Raw genomic sequence first — 18,100 nt, 5'->3', positions numbered from 1 at the left:
GTCCTTGCGTCGACTACCGCAGGCTTAATTCCATCACTAAGGATCAAATTTATCCGATCCCTAACATCGAGGAGCGCCTTGAGAAAGTTAGTAGCGCTCAGTTTATTTCCACCCTAGATCTTGTCAGGGGTTATTGGCAGGTTCCACTTACAGAAGAGGCTAGTAGGTATGCGGCGTTCATTTCACCAATGGGGACATTCCGTCCTAAAGTTTTGAGTTTTGGTTTGAAGAACGCGCCATACTGCTTTTCAAGCCTCATGGATAAAGTGTTGCGGGGACAGCAAGAATTCGCTTTACCGTATCTAGACGACGTAGCGATATTCTCCGCATCCTGGCCTGAGCATATGGCCCACTTGCGGGCAGTGCTAACCCGCCTGCGCGATGCGGGCTTGACAGTCAAGGCTCCCAAGTGCCAGTTAGCACAGGCCGAGGTTGTCTACCTCGGTCACGTGATTGGACGGGGTCGTCGCCGCCCCTCTGAAATAAAGGTGGCCGCTGTGCGAGACTTCCCGCAACCGCGCACGAAGACCGATATTCGGTCGTTCTTAGGTGTCGCCGGCTACTATCAGAGGTACATCCCCAGGTACTCTGATATCGCGGCTCCCCTGACGGATGCTCTAAGAAAAACAGAGCCCCAAACAGTCGTATGGGACGAGACAAAGGAAAGAGCTTTTAGCGCCCTAAAGAGCGCCCTAACAAGCCAGCCTGTGCTACGATCGCCAGACTACACAAAAGGGTTCGTTGTTCAGTGCGATGCTAGTGAGCGAGGCATGGGCGTTGTACTGTGCCAGTCGTGAGCAGGCGTACAGCGCCACCGAGAAAGAGTGTGCGTGTATCGTGTGGGCCGTTCAGAAATTGTCATGCTACCTAGCCGGCTCGAGGTTTATCATTGAGACGGATCACTGCCCTCTCCAATGGCTGCAGACCATCTCTCCCAAAAATGGTCGCCTCCTGCGCTGGAGCCTCGCTTTGCAACAACATTCCTTTGAGGTGCGTTACAAAAAGGGGATTCTCAACGGTAACGCCGATGGCTTAAGTCGAAGCCCCTAACGTAAGAATCAGCCTCAAAGTTATTTGTTACTGATGTTTTTCTTCCTGAGGCAAGATTTTTAACATATTGCTTTTGTGTAGTGTTTCAAAGTGATGATGTGCTTTCTAGTGCAATTTTCCGATTTGTGGACGCGTTCTGAGTGCTGCTAGACTACTGTAAGGAACTAGGCAGTGGTATAAAAGGGGAAAGAGCCTGGCAGGACTTGGTGAGGGTTGTTTCGTGCTTGCTGACTGAGCGGTTGAGTTTCGGCGTAGTTCTAACGCTTGCCGGGAACGAGAACAAAAATGTCAACTCTCCCGAAGTCACTTTGCAGTGTCCTGTGTGAACCTGAACGAGGGAACGAGGCCTTCTCTGTGCGCTGCGCTCAAGTAACGCCGAAGGACGCCCGACTTCAGTTATGAGCATCATCGAGCGACATCCCTCCGGACAGCGGATGCAGTCCCCTGACCATCGGGATCTCCTTCCCCCAGCGGGGCGGTCTGTTACGTTTCGCCTACGACGCGCGGTATAGCCGGCGCGGATGCAACGGACGCCGGGGCTTCGTTCAAAGCGGCGGACATTTTGGCCCGTTCGGAGCTGCCGCAAAGCCTCCCCGCCAAGCGCGTCCAGGCGTGTTTCAGTGCCACGTGTCTTCGTGTGTGCGTGTGTGTGTGCCCACGCTTGTCAAAGCGCGGCAGCCGGGGAGAGGAGCTCCCCAAGTGTGAAGCGAGGAGGTCTGACCGGCGCCGGCTTGGCGGATGCGTCACTACACTCGTCTCAACATGTCTCTCAGCCTGGCCGTGCCCCGCCGTCACGTGGTCTCGTCACGAGGCCTTCCTCTTGCCCTCGACTCCGAGAGTATAAGAGCAGCTGCCCCCGGACGCCGAGAGAGAGGCTCCGATTTCTTCCGTTGAGTTACGTGCTCTCCCGTCTCTCCACTTCGGTCGACCTGACCGCCCGCTCTTTTGCGATGTTAGAATAAACAAGTTGTTCTGTTACCAGTCGACTCATGCTTTGCCGGGTCCTTCGGATGCTTCCAGTTGTGCCCCAGGCCGCCAGGCCAACGCTACCCTTGGGGCTTGCGACCCATTTGCAACAACGGGCGTCAGCGCTGAGATTCCAACGCGGGGCACGGCACCCGGCCGGGATAGAGTGACGGTTAAGCTCTTAGCTAACCTCCCGGATCCGGCGTACGTGCACCTACTCGAATATTTCAACACTATCTGGAACGGCGGCACTCCCCTCCCCATGGACTGGAAAACGGCACTGGCAACATTTATCCCCAAACCAGGCAAATCCATCAACATCGAAAATCTCAGACCAGTCTCCCTGACTTCTTGTGCGGGGAAGCTCATGGAGGCAATGGTACGAGACCGACTCACAACATACCTCGAAGCCAGGAACACTTTTGCTGACACCATGTACGGCTTCCGACCGCACCGGTCCGCGCAGGATGTCCTCCTACAACTGAACAGGGATGTCACCGAGCCTGTCGAACACCCCAGTGACGACAAGGTAGTCCTCGCCTTGGAAAGGTTCGATAACGTCACGCATGGCATCATACTCACACACTTGTCGCAGACAAATTGTGGGTCCAACACTTTCAGGTACATTCGACAGTTCTTGACTGATCGGCAAGCCTGCCTCAAAATCCAAGACCAGGAGCATGGCCCGTACCCCCTGGGTACTCGAGGAACCCCACAAGGAGCCGTCCTCTCTCCTCTCCTCTTCAACCTGGCCATGGCTCAGCTCCCCCCTCTGCTCAGTGATATCCCCGGCATCAGACATGCTCTGTATGCCGACGATATCACACTCTGGGCAACCCAAGGATCCCTTGGGCAAATCGAGGCCGGTCTGCAACAAGCGGCAACGATCGTAGAAACCTACGCTCGCCGCTGTGGCCTCGAATGTTCACCAACGAAATCGGAATTCGTACACCTTCCGCCCAACACGAAGTGTACAACCCAAATTGTCCTATCCCTCGCTAGCGGACGAATACCAGAACACGACGAGATAAGAGTGGTGGGACTCTTCATCAACAGGCACCGCAAGACAGACACAACCCTGCAGAAGCTTCGCAAGGTAGGGGACCAGGTGGGCCGCATGGTCCGCCGGGTATCCAACAAACGGGGGGGTCTCCGATGCAGAGATGCCTTGAGGCTGGCAAATGCATTCGTGACCAGCCGAATCCTATATTCGGCACCCTACCTGCGCTTGCGAAAATGCGACGAGAAAGCCCTTGAGGTTGTTCTAAGGAAAATTTACAAACGCGCTCTCGACCTTCCCATCGCAACGTCGAATGAAAGGCTCATCGAACTGGGGATGACCAACACGTTCGGGGAACTTCGAGAAGCGCACCTGAGCAACCATTATCTAAGTCGGCTGCAGGAAAACGCCTCCTAGGCCGCCTACATATAACGTACACCGCACAGGCAGAGGATCGGACTCGAACCCCAGAGGACTGGCGCCATGCGCTACAAATACACCCTCTGCCCCAAAACATGGCTAAGGGAATCCACGATGGCCACCGCTCTGCGCGCGTGGCGGCCCTCAGCGAACGCTATGGATCGCGCCATGGGGTTTTCTTACGGACACTGCTGGCCCACACCACGGGGGGTGGTACACGGTGGCAGTGGTCTATCAAAACGAACACGTTCAGGGCCTCACTTTCCGTGCCCCCAACATTACACATGCGGAGGAAGTCGCGATAGCACTCGCCGCAGCAGATCCTGACTCCAGAGTCATCATCACCGACTCCCGGGGTGCCTGCCGAAACTTCGAAAAAAGGCACATAGCCAGCCGCACCGCAAAAATCTTACGAGAATGCGAGTACCGGGACGCGTATCGTCATCTGGACTCCAGCACATACGGGTTTAGAAGGAAATGAGGCCGCTGATGCCTCAGCCCGCGCGCTCAACCACCGGGCATCACTTCAACACCCGCCGTCTGAGGATCTAGAACCAAATCCGGCCATTACTTTCCGCGAAATCACTCAGCTCTACCAATCCGCTCACGGTCGCGTTAACCCCCCCTCTCCGCTAAAGGTTTGACCAAGGCAGAGGAGCCCTGGCACCTCCGTCTCTATACTAAGACGGTACTGTGCCCGCCAGTACTACAGTACTTTAGCCCTGCTTTCTCTGGGGAGTGCCCAGTGTGTGGTCACGCGTTCTCGGACGTTTTCCACATGGTGTGGGCTTGCCCCTCTAACCCGGGTTACCCATCCCCTTCCCCCCCACCCACCCCAGCGAGCTGGGAGGCTGCCCTGCTCGGCTGCTCTACCTTAGACAGCCAAAGAGCTCTCGTGGCTAGGGCCCGAGCTGCCGCGGAGGCCACAGCAGTCCCGGACTAGGGACTCCTCCTGGATTTTGTAAGGGGCCGGCCCTTAAGGTCGTCCTCAACTCTCTGTGTAAATAAGTGAAATAAATGTTTACCACCACCACCACCACCACCACCACCATCACCTCACATGTCGTCAACTGTTGTTATTCAGTCGGAAACGGATTCTGCTTTCCGCTGTGAACATTTATGTGCGAAGATACAGCCTCTCGATGACACTTTTCGCGATTGTTAGGATCCGCTGCCCGTTTTACTGAAAATTGAAATAGCCACTTGTAGTGGAGCTATTATTTCTAGCTTACGTTGATTTGTGCGTCAGTCAGATACAATGAATGCAAGCCCTGAAAAAATAAGTGGCAAGTATACCCGTGGTATTGCAGGTGATGAGGGCTAGCTAGTCCACGTTGCGTTTTTTTTTTTAATTTCAAGGCGAAAGCCTTTAGATCTCTGTGCTTCAAGGTGGCGTTTTGAACAGAAAATATCACGTGACCTAAGGAAGGCCAGAGGCGACCCAAAGCACTCCTGTATAAGAGAATGATTAGCCAAATTACCTAATGATTCATTAGTGATTAAGGTGGATTAGAGTGTATTAAGGAATAAAGCGCATGAATAAGGATTAAAGTGTATGAACAAGGATTAGGAAGGATTAAGGTGGGTGCAGGAGGATTAAGGTCGATTAGGGTAGAACAAGGTAAACTAGGGTTGATAAAGGAGGATTAAGACCGACTAGGATGGATTAGGGTAGATTAAGGTGGATTATGGTTGATGGAGGTAGATTAGGGTGTATTGCGGTGGATTAAGCAGGATTAAGGTACATGAATAAGGATTATTAAGGTGAATTAGGATTGATGTAGGAGTATTAAGACCGATTGAGGTAGATTAGGGTTCACTGAGGAGGATTAAGGTGCATGAAGAGGGATTAAGGAGGATTTGGGTGGATTATGGTTGATGAAGTAGAATTAAGGTTGTCAAGCCTCTGTAATAAACCTTAATCCAGCTAATACTTCATTCACCTTAATCGGCATTAATCCTCCTTAATGTACCTTCATCATCATCATCAGCCTAGTTACGCCCACTGCAGGGCAAAGGCCTCTCCCATACTTCTCCAACTACCCCGGTCATGTACTAATTGTGGCCACGTTGTCCCTGCAAACGTCTTAATGTCATCCGCCCACCTAACTTTCTGCCGCCCCCTACTACGCTTCCCTTCCCTTGGGATCCAGTCCGTAACCCTTAATGACCATCGGTTATCTTCCCTTCTCATTACATGTCCGGCCCATGCCCATTTCTTTTTCTTGATTTCAACTAAGATGCCATTTACCCGCGTTTGTTCCCTCACCCAATCTGCTCTTTTCTTATCCCTTAACGTTACACCTATCATTCTTCTTTCCATAGCTCGTTGCGTCGTCCTCAATTTCAGCAGAACCCTTTTCGTAAGCCTCCAGGTTTCTGCCCCGTAGGTGAGTACTGGTAAGACACAGCTGTTATACACTTTCCTCTTGAGGGATAGTGGCAACCTGCTGTTCATGATTTGAGAATGCCTGCCAAACGCACCCCAGCCCATTCTTATTCTTCTGGTTATTTCAGTCTCATGATCCGGATCCGTGGTCACTACCTGCCCTAAGTAGATGTATTCCCTTACCACTTCCAGTGCCTCGCTACCTATCGTAAACTGCTGTTCTCTTCTGAGACTGTTAAACATTACTTTAGTTTTCTGTAGATTAATTTTCAGACCCACCCTTCCGCTTTGCCTCTCCAGGTCAGTGAGCATGCATTGCAATTGGTCTCCCGAGTTACTAAGCAAGGCAATATCATCAGCGAATCGCAAGTTGCTAAGGTATTCTCCATCAACTTTTATCCCCAATTCTTCCCACTCCAGGTCTCTGAATACCTCCTGTAAACATGCTGTGAATAGCATTGGAGATATGGTATCTCCCTGTCTGACGCCTTTGTTTATTGGGATTTTGTTGCTTTCTTTGTGGAGGCGCATTACGGTGGCTGTGGAACCGCTATAGATATCTTCCAGTATCTTTACATATGGCTCATCTACACCCTGATTCCGTAGTGCCTTCATGACTGCTGAGGTTTCGACTGAATCAAATGCTTTTTCGTAATCAATGAAGGCTATATATAAGGGTTGGTTATATTCCGCACATTTCTCTATCACCTGATTAATAGTGTGAATATTGACACGTGTACTTATATTTATCGGGCGACCACGTTTCGCCGCCTAACAAATCTTATCGCACAGCGCGGGACGCGCCTGCATGTATCCGAAGTTATCGATGCTTCTATCCGCTGTATGTTGTCGCCGAACCTTGTGTTATCTGATTTCATCGCGTGACGCGAATGGTGTAGAACTTTGTGGAAGGCACGCGGGTCCCAACGATTAGTCTGGAACATTCGATGACTGCTGTATAAAAGCTGACGCGCTGGACCCGCTGATCAGATTTTCGACGATCGCCGACCGTGTTCGCCGCTATCGTTGTGCTTAAGTGTAGCCTGTTTTGTGGGCACAGGTTCGCCCAATAAAAGTTCACAGTATTGCTACTGTGTTCTTTGAAGTCACGGCCACGTGACAATATGGTATATTGTTGAGTAGCCTTTACGGAATCCTGCCTGGTCCTTTGGTTGACAGAAGTCTAAGGTATTCCTGATTCTATTTGCGATTACCTTTGTAAATACTTTGTAGGCAACGGACAGTAAGCTGATCGGTCTATAATTTTTCAAGTCTTTGGCGTCCCCTTTCTTATGGATTAGGATTATGTTAGCGTTCTTCCAAGATTCCGGTACGTTCGAGGTCATGAGGCATTGTGTATATAGGGCGGCCAATCTTTCTAGGACAGTGTTCCCACCATCCTTCAACAAATCTGCTGTTACCTGATCCTCCCCAGCTGCCTTCCCTCTTTGCATAGCTCCCAAGGCGTTCTTTACCTCTTCCGGTGTTACTTGTGGGATTTCGAGTTCCTCTAGACTATTCTCTCTCGCCTTATCGTCGTGGGTGTTACTGGTACTGTATAAATCTCTATAAAACTCTTCAGCCACTTGAACTATCTCATCCATATTAGTAACGATATTGCCGGCTTTGTCTCTTAACGCACACATCTGATTCTTGCCTATTCCTAGCTTCTTCTTCACTGCTTTTAGGCTTCCTCCGTTCCTGAGAGCCTGTTCAATTCTATCCATATTATAGTTCCTTATGTCCGCTGTCTTACGCTTGTTGATTAACTTAGAAAGTTCTGCCAGTTCTATTCTAGCTGTAGGGTTAGAGGCTTTCATACATTGGCGTTTCTTGATCAGATCTTTCGTCTCCTGCGATAGCTTACTGGTTTCCTGTTTAACGGCGTTACCACCGACTTCTATTGCGCACTCCTTAATGATGCCCATGAGACTCTCGTTCATTGCTTCAACACTATGGTCCTCTTCCTGGGTTAAAGCCGAATACCTGTTCTGTAGCTTGATCCGGAATTCCTCTAGTTTCCCTCTTACCGCTAACTCATTGATTGGCTTCTTATGTACCAGTTTCTTCCGTTCCCTCCTCAAGTGAAGGCTAATTCGAGTTCTTACCATCCTGTGGTCACTGCAGCGCACCTTGCCGAGCACGTCTACATCTTGTATGACGCCAAGGTTCGCGCAGAGTATGAAGTCGATTTCATTTCTAGTCTCCCCATTCGGGCTCCTCCCACGTCTACTTTCGGCTAACCCGCTTGCGGAAAAAGGTATTCATTATCCGCATATTATTCTGTTATTATTCTGTTCTGCAAACTCTACTAATAACTCTCCTCTGCTATTCCTAGAGCCTATGCCATATTCCCCACTGACTTGTCTCCGGCCTGCTTCTTGCCTACCCTGGCATTGAAATCGCCCATCAGTATACTGTATTTTGTTTTGACTTTACCCATCGCCGATAAAGTCAAAACAAAATACAGTATACTGATACCTTAATCTATCTTAATTCACCATCCCCCTTTCATCGACCTTAATCCTCCTAAATCCGTCTTCATTCACCTTAATCCACGATAATTCTCCTTAATGCACCCTAATCCACCTCAATCGACATTAATCCACCCTGATCCTCCTTAATCCTATGTTATCCACCGTAATCCCTCATTCAATAATCCCCCCTTACCCACCATAATCCTCTCTAATGCACCTTTATCCACCTTCATTCACTCTCAGCCACCTTCAACGACTTTAATCCACCTTAATTATCCTTAATACGCCTTAATCCTCCTGAATAAACTTAATTCATCTTAATCCAATCACTAATCAATCATTACTTTGTTAATCAGTAATCATCTCTTATACACGGCTGCACGTACGCTGGTTCGCTTACGGCATGCCCTCGGTCACGTGATATTTTCTGTAGCTCACAACGCGACCTTGAAACAGAGATCTAAGGCTTTCGCTTAATAAGCCACACACAAAGGGATGTGCCACAAGCAATACTAGATCAGACGAACAAAGTAAAGCATCTCATCATGTGGCAGAAAAATTGTCGGGAGCATAGAACTCGCCTCAAAGCTCGTTTTACATCATGTTCCTGTGGGTGGGCAGCGCAACCCGGACGAATGACAAGAGGGAGTACACGATACGAGCGCAGACTAACAACAGTTGTTAGCCGAGTTGTTAGTCTGCGCTCGTATCGTGTACTTCTTGTTTTTCGTCCGGGTTGCGCTGCCCACCCATAGGACCATGTTCAATCACCAACTCGCCCAGCTTGCTGTGTTAATTCCTTTTACACCATTATAGCCCGTTCGTACGGCTTTAGGAAAATACCAACCTCCTCATAAACGTCGCCTTCAGCATTATCGATGCTGTTATCAGCATTTCTCAAATTTTTCAACGCCACTGGGGCGCGCAACTAGCCCAAAATAACACGCCTCCATAGAATGCTGCGGCCCGTCAGCCGGGAGCCCACGAGAAAAAGCGTGCCGTGCGCAGCAGGCGGGCGAGGAGAATTGAGGAGGAAAGCGCCGCAAGGAGGAGAGTGTCGGTACTTTCAAATTATCAAGGTGCTTTATCGTGACCATGCCTGCGGTCTGGCTGTTCCCTTGCCGAATAAGCGAAGCTAAAGCCCCTCCATCAGCTTATTGAGAGGGGAACTAGTATAGGCTCCATCCAGTGAACAGGCGGCGCCATAGTTTCTCACTACATTACCTAGAGGGAAATCTGGCACTGCAGCGCCGTGGTATGCATGGGAATGCCGGTATATTGTGACTTCGGATTGGCATCGTTCTCAGAGAGACAGGACACCTTGAAGACGTGCTTGGCAAGTACCGTTCCGTCTGTCACAATGATTCATTTTCTACTAAAACAGCACATGAAAAGCTGTTTTAGCTTTATTATTACGCGAAAACATGTTTTGTTTAACTATGAGAACTTGATATTGCATGTACGACTATATGTTACGTAAGAAGTATCAGCGGGCCGCTAAAGTTGGAGGACAGACGACAAGGTTCGCGCTCGCTTTGAAACGCTTGGTCGTCTGTTCTTGCTTTTCTTCGCTTGGTCATGCACTGTAGGTGAGTTAAGATGTAATATGCGTGAATGGAAACATTTTATGAAGATTTTACTTTGAGAGCGTGTTATTTGTGTAGTCATATCCACGTTTTAGACGAAGCCTCTTACAACACCAGCCAACACGAGCCTCGCAGACACATATACCGTCATTCCCATGACGGCACTACGGTGGCTATAACGGCACGGTGCCCCCTTAAAAAACTCCCATAGACGGTGGCGCCAGATTTCCCTCTAGGTGTTATAGTGAGAAACTCTATGGGCGGCGCCACTGAGCAGCATCGTATGGATGGATGGATGTTATGAGCGTCCCCTTTGGAACGGGGCGGTGGGCTGCGCCACCAAGCTCTTGATATTATACTGCCTAATGTCCTACCTAAGTTAAACAACAACAAAAAAAAAAAATAAAAAGATAAACACTATGAACTCCCACACCCAAATTTTCTGATCCCCTATTGCTAACTGTGCTTTTGTACGTCTCCGTTTTTTGTCTTTTCCCTACTTTTCGTCCACCAATCCTCCAATAGCCTCTTACTAATGCCTATTGTGGACATGTTTACTTTTCCACTGCTCCCGCTGAACCCAAGGGCTTCAAGAAGTAGATAGAAGGATGGATGGATGGATGTTATGAGCGTCCCCTTTGGAACGGGGTGGTGGGTTGCGCCACCAAGCTCTTGGTATTATACTGCCTAATGTCCTCTGGACTCCAACAGCCAAATTTTCTGATCCCCAATTGCAAACTTTGCTTTTGTACGTCTCCGTTTTTTGTCGTTTCCCTACTTCCACCAATCTTCCAATCGCCTCTTACTAATCTCTATTGCGGACATGTTTAGTTTTCCACTGCTCTCGCTGAACCCTAGGGCTTCAAGGAGGCCAGTGGTGCCTAAATTGACAGCTGGGCAGACGTCTTCACATTCTAATAAAACATGATTCATCGTTTCCCTAGCTTTACCGCAGCAAGCACATGCCTCTTCTTCCTTCTTATATCTCGCTTTATAGGTGCGTGTTATAAGGCATCCCGATCTCGCTTGGAAAAGTAATGAGCTTCCTTTTGAGTTATCATAAATTGTTTCTTTCCTGATTTCGTTTTTTCCTCTTAAGTAGTTACTCATGGCAGGTTTCTTTTCCATTGCCGCCACCCATGAGATTATTTCAGCCTCTCTGACTTTCCGCTTGACCTTCTTTGTTGCTGTGTTGCCCACCCTACAGGCCGCATACTTGCTGGTAAGCTTCCTAGTTCTTTTCCTCCACTGTGAATCAATGTTTTTCCTGTACAGATACCTGAACACTCTCCCAGCCCATTTACTTTATTCCATATTCCTCAGCCGTTCTTCATACTCAACTTTACTGCTAGCTTCCCTCACTTCAAAACTAGTCCAGCCCATATCACCCTGCACAGCTTCATTTGTAGTCTTCCCGTGAGCGCCCAGTGCGAGGCGACCCACTGACCTTTCGTTCCCGTCGAGTCCTGATTGTACCCGATTTAAAGCAAACAACCGAATTTCCAAAGTAAGTCCTGAAACCATGACACTTTTTCACATACCTCGGAGGACCTCGTACCTATTGTATCCCCATAGCGCTCTGTGCTTCATTATAGCTGTATTTCTCGTCCCCTTTACTGTTATGGTTTTTTTCCTGTGTTTCCATATATCTATTGCCTTCGTTTATCCATATACCAAGGTATTTATATTCTGTTACCCGAGGTATTTCTTGGCCCTGTACCTCCACTGTCTGTTCACTGTTTTCAGTGAATACCATAACACCTGATTTTCTAATCGGTGCCGCACTGTTTAGCGCCGCCTGTGGCGAGCGGCGCAACACTAGGAAGGTGGGAAGACCGCGAAATTTAGACTTCGTGCACATGTCGCCGAAAGCCGCGCGTATATCCGTGATTCGCCGTTTTTTGTGTACATGAAGGTGCAAGCGTGGCCCTCGGTGATGTCGCAAATACTTTTTGCGGGTTTAGGCATATTAAAGGAATAGGAGAGTACTTTCATGCTGCTGCGTTAACCAGCGAAGACAGGCTGTACGCTACTTCACATGTTCTCTCCGCGAAAGAAGTGGCCGGCCTGGACGTTCACGCGAAGTGCCGTTCGAAGCAGGGAAAACAATTTCACGAGGTCATCCCGCACGTCAATAAAACCTACTGTGACACCAACATTGAAGTCACTAAACTGGCACACTGCAAACGTTGTGCTTCTAATAGGTTAACCGATTTTTAATCGACGCCTCGCTGTTGGCGATGCATGCCTCATTGCGCTCCTGCACGTTGTAAACCGCGGCCTATCATTTGATGCTCATGTCACATTGTTACTATAGATCGCCATACAGCTCGATCTGGACCAGGTACAGCTCGATTTTGCTCGATATGTGTTCAGTCGATCGCGATCCGCGCATCGAATTCGAGTAGGCTGTCGTCAGCACCGTCATGCCGAGTGAGCTAACTCGATTCGAATTGTTGGACCGTGTAGCAGTGACCACGCTTAATCGAAATTGAGAAATGTGATCCGGTCGGGCGCAATCTTGATTGAAAGTGACTGTGTGACACCACGGTACTCTGATGTTCTCTGTGCTTCGTAGTCTGGCACGGCACCAAACGAAAGGTTTTGCGGTTTTGAAGCAGTTGTAAGCGGTCTGTCATGGCCACGGAGCAAGAAAAACTTCCTCCGTGGTCATGGCTCACTGCTGAACACAGAACCGGGACCTACTTGCCAACGTAATCGGCGCAACTACGAGTCGCTTAGCGGCAAGTCAGAGAAACGAGCCCTTATTTATCAGGTCTTTTTATTCCTCAAATTATTCTCGTCAGCTCGCCGCACTTTGTAAACGTCCGGAAAAAGCGTCGGGTTGTTGCCAGGATGAGTTTCGATTGTGCTTTTTTCTCCATTGACGAAATGGTTAGAGCATATCTTGGTTCATTCGTTTGGGACCCATTCGGAGCCATCTGCAGCTGAAAAATGAGATTTATTAACCACGCGATCAGAATTTATATGACGCGAATGTTCCGTTTTCATTACGTACAATGATCCAAGGTTCAGTATGCCTTTTTCACAAAGTGTGATTTCGCTTGCGAATTCGTTTGCTTGTTTATGCGCTTTGCTTTTGCAAGGCGATTTCGCAAATGTAAAGTCACAAGAAAAATCGCACCACGTGAAACTGCGCCTCTGACGCCAGCAGCCGAAACAAGTATCGTCTATGAATTAGCGCTCGCCAGAATAAAATAAGCGTCCTCGGCATAAAATATTGCTCATCACACACGCCTGCAGTGTTATCCTGATCATACCAAATACTTTAGCTACACTAAGCAGTCGCCAAATCAGCGCAGAGGTTGAGCAGCTGACCCGGCCATGACCGCTGGCGTCGCACAAGCTGCGAAACACGCACGTGTAGCATGATTTACAAAAGAAACGCTTCTCACAAATATGATGACAGAAGCTGATTTAACTCCCCTCTCAGCTTCGAGCCATTTCTGTCGCCGTTCTAGTTCCTAAGGCCTGCCAGGCAACATGTACCAATTTGTCCCGGGCTGGCCTTCGAGGCTGCGAGTCTTAGGCAGCAGTATCGCAGTTTCCACTTGTTCTTTTTCGCACCTCCGTAATTTCTACGCTTGTCCATGAAGCGCATGCCATTGCACTGTCGCAAGATTTATGCAAAGAAAAAGGGGAGAGATAATTAAAAAAGCAAAACGGCCCCAACCGTGGCCGACACGAAGTGAAGTGCGCGCGAAGTAATACGCGTCGAGCCGGCCGAGCCACAGAGTCACCTTCCCAGTACTATCGCACCGCTGCGGCAGTTGGCGCCAGAGTAGCCGCAAACTCGACCTTAGGCCAAGTAATCACAGCGGAGCACGCGCGTCACGCACGCCGCTGGGTTCTTTGCAGCAGCACCAGATGGCGCTCGCCTCCACACATCCCTAAAGGCACTGCACGCTGTTCGCGATTTAAGTAGGAATTACAATTCGAAATTGGCAAAAAAAAATCTAAGACCAGCAAGTGGCGCGGCCTAGCGGTGAAATCTTGGAATTTCAGATGTAGTCTATAAGACAGTTCGGCGACAGTGCACAGGGAACACGGACTTAATTTTTTCCTGTTACACTGCAGTCCCTGCCACGGATCAACTGCTGTGAAGGGCCGATTCGTCCAGCAACGACGGCTGCTATCTCATCATCTTCGGTCGTCGTTCGGGTGGCTACCTGGCGCATGCGTGCTCCATAGAGAAGTTGGCTACGACGGCGGCGCCACACCAGCGTACTTAAGGGGGACGACAGCGAGCTGCGACTACAGTTCGGCGACAGTGCACAGGGAACACGGACTTAATTTTTTCCTGTTACACTGCAGTCCCTGCCACGGATCAACTGCTGTGAAGGGCCGATTCGTCCAGCAAAGACGGCTGCTATCTCATCATCTTCGGTCGTCGTTCGGGTGGCTACCTGGCGCATGCGTGCTCCATAGAGAAATTGGCTACGACGGCGGCGCCACACCAGCGTACTTAAGGGGGACGACAGCGAGCTGCGACTACAGTTCGGCGACAGTGCACAGGGAACACGGACTTAATTTTTTCCTGTTACACTGCAGTCCCTGCCACGGATCAACTGCTGTGAAGGGCCGATTCGTCCAGCAAAGACGGCTGCTATCTCATCATCTTCGGTCGTCGTTCGGGTGGCTACCTGGCGCATGCGTGCTCTATAGAGAAGTTGGATACGACGGCGGCGTCACGCCAGCGTACTTAAGGGGGACGACAGCGAGCTGCGACTACAGTTCGGCGACAGTGCACAGGGAACACGGACTTAATTTTTTCCTGTTACACTGCAGGTGAGGCTACTTGCTATCCTCAAACAAATCCTTACTATCCTTGCACTGTTGCCGAACACAACGTGCGCCACGAGTGTCGTATTGTTTCTCGTTGATCGAGAGCCTACTGTGCACTGTCCTTGTATCCTTACCCTACTTCTCTTAGCTGCCCGCTTTCGACCTAGTTATGACTAAGGACGCCAAAGATTTTTTTAAGGCCCTTGATCACTTGAAGCGCGAACTTCGGGCTGACGTAAGGGCTTTGAAGGAATTGCGAAAAGAATTTCAAGGGTTAGTGAAAAGAAATGAAGAACTTGCAGCCGAGAACCGCAAATTCAGCAACAGAGTAGAAGAACTGGAACAGCATCAGAGATCTAACAATCTGGAAATCAAGGGTGTGCCAACAGACGGAGATGCTACAGAGGTCGTTAAGAAAATTGGCGTCTTCTTGGGCGAGCCAATCGTTGACACAGATATTGACGTTTGTCATCGCGTCCCTGTACACAACTCGGAGGAGAAAAACATAGTGGTTCGTTTTGTACAGCTTACGAAGCGAAATGTAATCCTGCAAAAAAAGCAAAAAACAAAGGATAACTACGAAAGACCTTGACTACGGAGGAGAAGCTTCTCAGGTATATGTAAATGAACATTTGACCGTCTTAAACAAAAGGCTTCTGGGGGCTGCGATTGCCAAGAAAAAGTCTGCGGGATGGAAGTTCGTGTGGTGCTCTGGAGGGAAAATTCTTGCTCGAAAAGACGAGGGCTCGGTTGCTATCAGAATTGCTAAACAGTCTGATCTGGAGAACATAAACTAAGGATAATGGTGCACCCACCTGTTCGACACACTTCAGAAAAATGATGGCAGGACAAAATGATTGCCAGTACTACGATTGCCAAACTTTTAATCAAAAGCACAGGTCAAAGAAAAGACAATTTTCAGTTATACATATAAACATGCGAAGCCTAAAAAACAAAGTGGATAGTCTTGAAATACTTCTTCAGTCCCTACACATTAAGTTTTCTGCAATAGTATTAACAGAAACTTGGCTAACACACACAGACACGGCACCGCACCTTCCTGGTTACAAGTGCGTAAGCCTTAGTAGGGATATAAAAAGGGGCGGTGGTATAGCAATATTTATAAAGGAGTGTACAGTATGAAGTGCTGAGCGACCTGACTAGATGCGATCAAGTTATTGAAAGCCTGTTTGTCAAATTGTCGAACGTCACTGTTGGCGCGATCTACAGACCGCCAGCAGGCAAATCGATGGAAATTATCGACTTCATCGACAATGCTCTTCGCACTTTACAGACTATAACAAAATCATTTATGCTTCTTGGTGACGTCAATATAGACACCATATCAGATAGTCCTTTCGCAAGAGACTTTCATGACATACTAAATTCCTATGCCTGTTCTAATCTGATATCACTGCCAACCAGGGTCACAGTAGATACTGCCACGTGTCTTGATGTGTGTGTGTTACCAACATAGATGATGCAAATGTTACGGCTGGTGTTCTCAGATATGACATCAGCGATCATTTGCCAGTGTTCTGCTTGGGCTTTCCTTCCGAGAAAAATTATGTTTTTCCTCAAGAAAAAAATGTTGTATCGAGCAATAACTAATGAAACCTTGATGACGTTTCATAACTATATAGCAGAAGAGAACTGGGATGATGTGTTCAAGCAACGCAACGCCACACTGGCTTACCAGGTCTTTTTGATGAAATTTCAGCATTGCTACGATTTGGCCTTTCCGCTCCGAGAAAGTGCCCAGAAAAGTAAACGGATTAGAAAACCATGGGTTACTAGGGAGCTGTACAGAAGAATAAAGGAGAAAAACCGAAAATTTCAACAGTTTCTTAAAACCCGAGATCCATGCGTACTGTATGAATTCATAAAACTGAGAAACAAATTCAACTCGGATCTAAAATACGCAAAGTCCAATTATTTCCAAACTAAATTCCAGGACGTTCAAAATGACAGCAAAAAGACATGGGAGCTACTAAACAACATATTAGCAAGAAATCAAGCTGACTGTGGTGTGAAGGAAATCTGCATTGACAATGTGCTTCTAACTGGGAACAATTTAGTAGAAGCAATGAATCTGCATTTCGTCAGAGTAGGTGTTTATTCAGGACGGCATGGCACTTCCAGTGACTGCGTACATATAAATAGCTTGATGGAGTCAATCATGCTTGCCCCTACAACGTCTCATGAAATTGAAAAAATAATTGGAAATCTAAAAAATCAAGTCGCTTGTGGAGACGACGGGATAAAAGTTTTGCCTATTAAGCATGTGGTATGCTTGATAAGCCCCATATTATCGCATATAATAAATCAGGTGCTTCTTAGTGGAGATTTTCCAGACGATTTGAAGATCGCAAAAGTTACACCTGTCTACAAAGGCGGTGGTGAGACCAACATTAATAATTATAGGCCCATTACAGTTCTGACAGTGTTTTCAAAGGTATTTGAATACGCCATCAATCACAGGCTAAGCGGTTTCTTTAATAAACACCGAGTAATAACAGAAGCTCAGTACGGCTTTCAAGCAAACAAATCAGCAGAGATTGCTCTTCTTGACATAAAGGATAAGATAATCGAAAATATAGAAAAAAAAATTGCTCACTCTTGGCTTATTTATAGATTTCAGCAAAGCCTTCGACACTGTTCAACATAATATATTGTTAAGAAAATTAGAAAAATTTGGTATTAGAGGAGTAGCAATAAAACTAATCCGGAGTTATCTAGAGAAACGTTATCAATATGTACGTGTTAACAATTGGTCCTCCAGCAAACTCTAAGTACAACAGGGCGTTCCCCAGGGCTCTATTCTGGGACTCCTACTTTTTCTTATCTACATAAATGATATTATAGCAATACATGGATCCCCGCAATTAATAATGTATGCAGACGATACTAATGTTTTTTTTCACCGGAGAAACCATGCAATGTTTAGAGACGTCTGTTAATGACTACTTATTACAGTTATCTGCATGGCTTCAAAGAAATCGCTTGAGTCTAAATATAAATAAAACAAAGTACGTCATTTTTAAGCCAATTAATAAACATGACTGCTACCCGGTTAACATTAATTTGAAGGACGCTTGCTGGAGCAGGTTACTGAACAAAAGTTTTTAGGTGTCTGGTTTAACCACAACCTTTCATGGAATACTCACGTTATTCAACTAAAATCAAGCCTTTCTCGCACCATTGGGTGCATTTACAAAGTACAACATCTAATACCCAAACGTTTAAAGCAGGCACTATACTATTCACTGGTTTACTCTAGAATGAGCTATGGAATCTTGACTTGGGGAACAACAACAGCTACTAACTACTACAAACTTAACGTATTACAAAAGCAAATTTTGCGCATACTGGAAAATTTTAACGGCAACAAGCAGTTATTGAGAAC

At 47.7% G+C, this 18,100-nt stretch overlaps 2 protein-coding genes across 8 annotated transcripts in view; one reads left to right on the top strand and one right to left on the bottom strand.

Annotated features, from left to right (window-relative positions):
• LOC126547387 (uncharacterized) overlaps positions 1–18,100 on the top strand; it is a 63,347-nt gene that overhangs the window by 36,634 nt on the left and 8,613 nt on the right. Inside the window, exon 1 of one of the 2 annotated variants that reach the window (XR_011894961.1) lies at positions 12,843–14,697. The exons of the other annotated variant lie outside the window; for it this stretch is intronic. The gene's annotated coding sequence lies outside the window, so the exon portion shown is untranslated. Of the gene's footprint in view, positions 1–12,842; positions 14,698–18,100 lie in introns of those variants that run through there. 2 annotated transcript variants of the gene reach the window in all.
• U4-U6-60K (U4-U6 small nuclear riboprotein factor 60K) overlaps positions 12,654–18,100 on the bottom strand; it is a 107,952-nt gene continuing 102,505 nt past the window's right edge. For all 6 annotated transcript variants that reach the window (XR_011894945.1, XR_008609031.2, XR_008609030.2 and 3 more), the window contains one exon: positions 12,654–12,836. The gene's annotated coding sequence lies outside the window, so the exon portion shown is untranslated. The remainder of the gene's footprint in view (positions 12,837–18,100) is intronic.

This window comes from Dermacentor andersoni, chromosome 1 (genome assembly GCF_023375885.2).
Source record: "Dermacentor andersoni chromosome 1, qqDerAnde1_hic_scaffold, whole genome shotgun sequence".
NCBI lineage: Eukaryota > Metazoa > Arthropoda > Arachnida > Ixodida > Ixodidae > Dermacentor > Dermacentor andersoni.
This window is presented reverse-complemented; position numbering and strand designations above follow the sequence as displayed.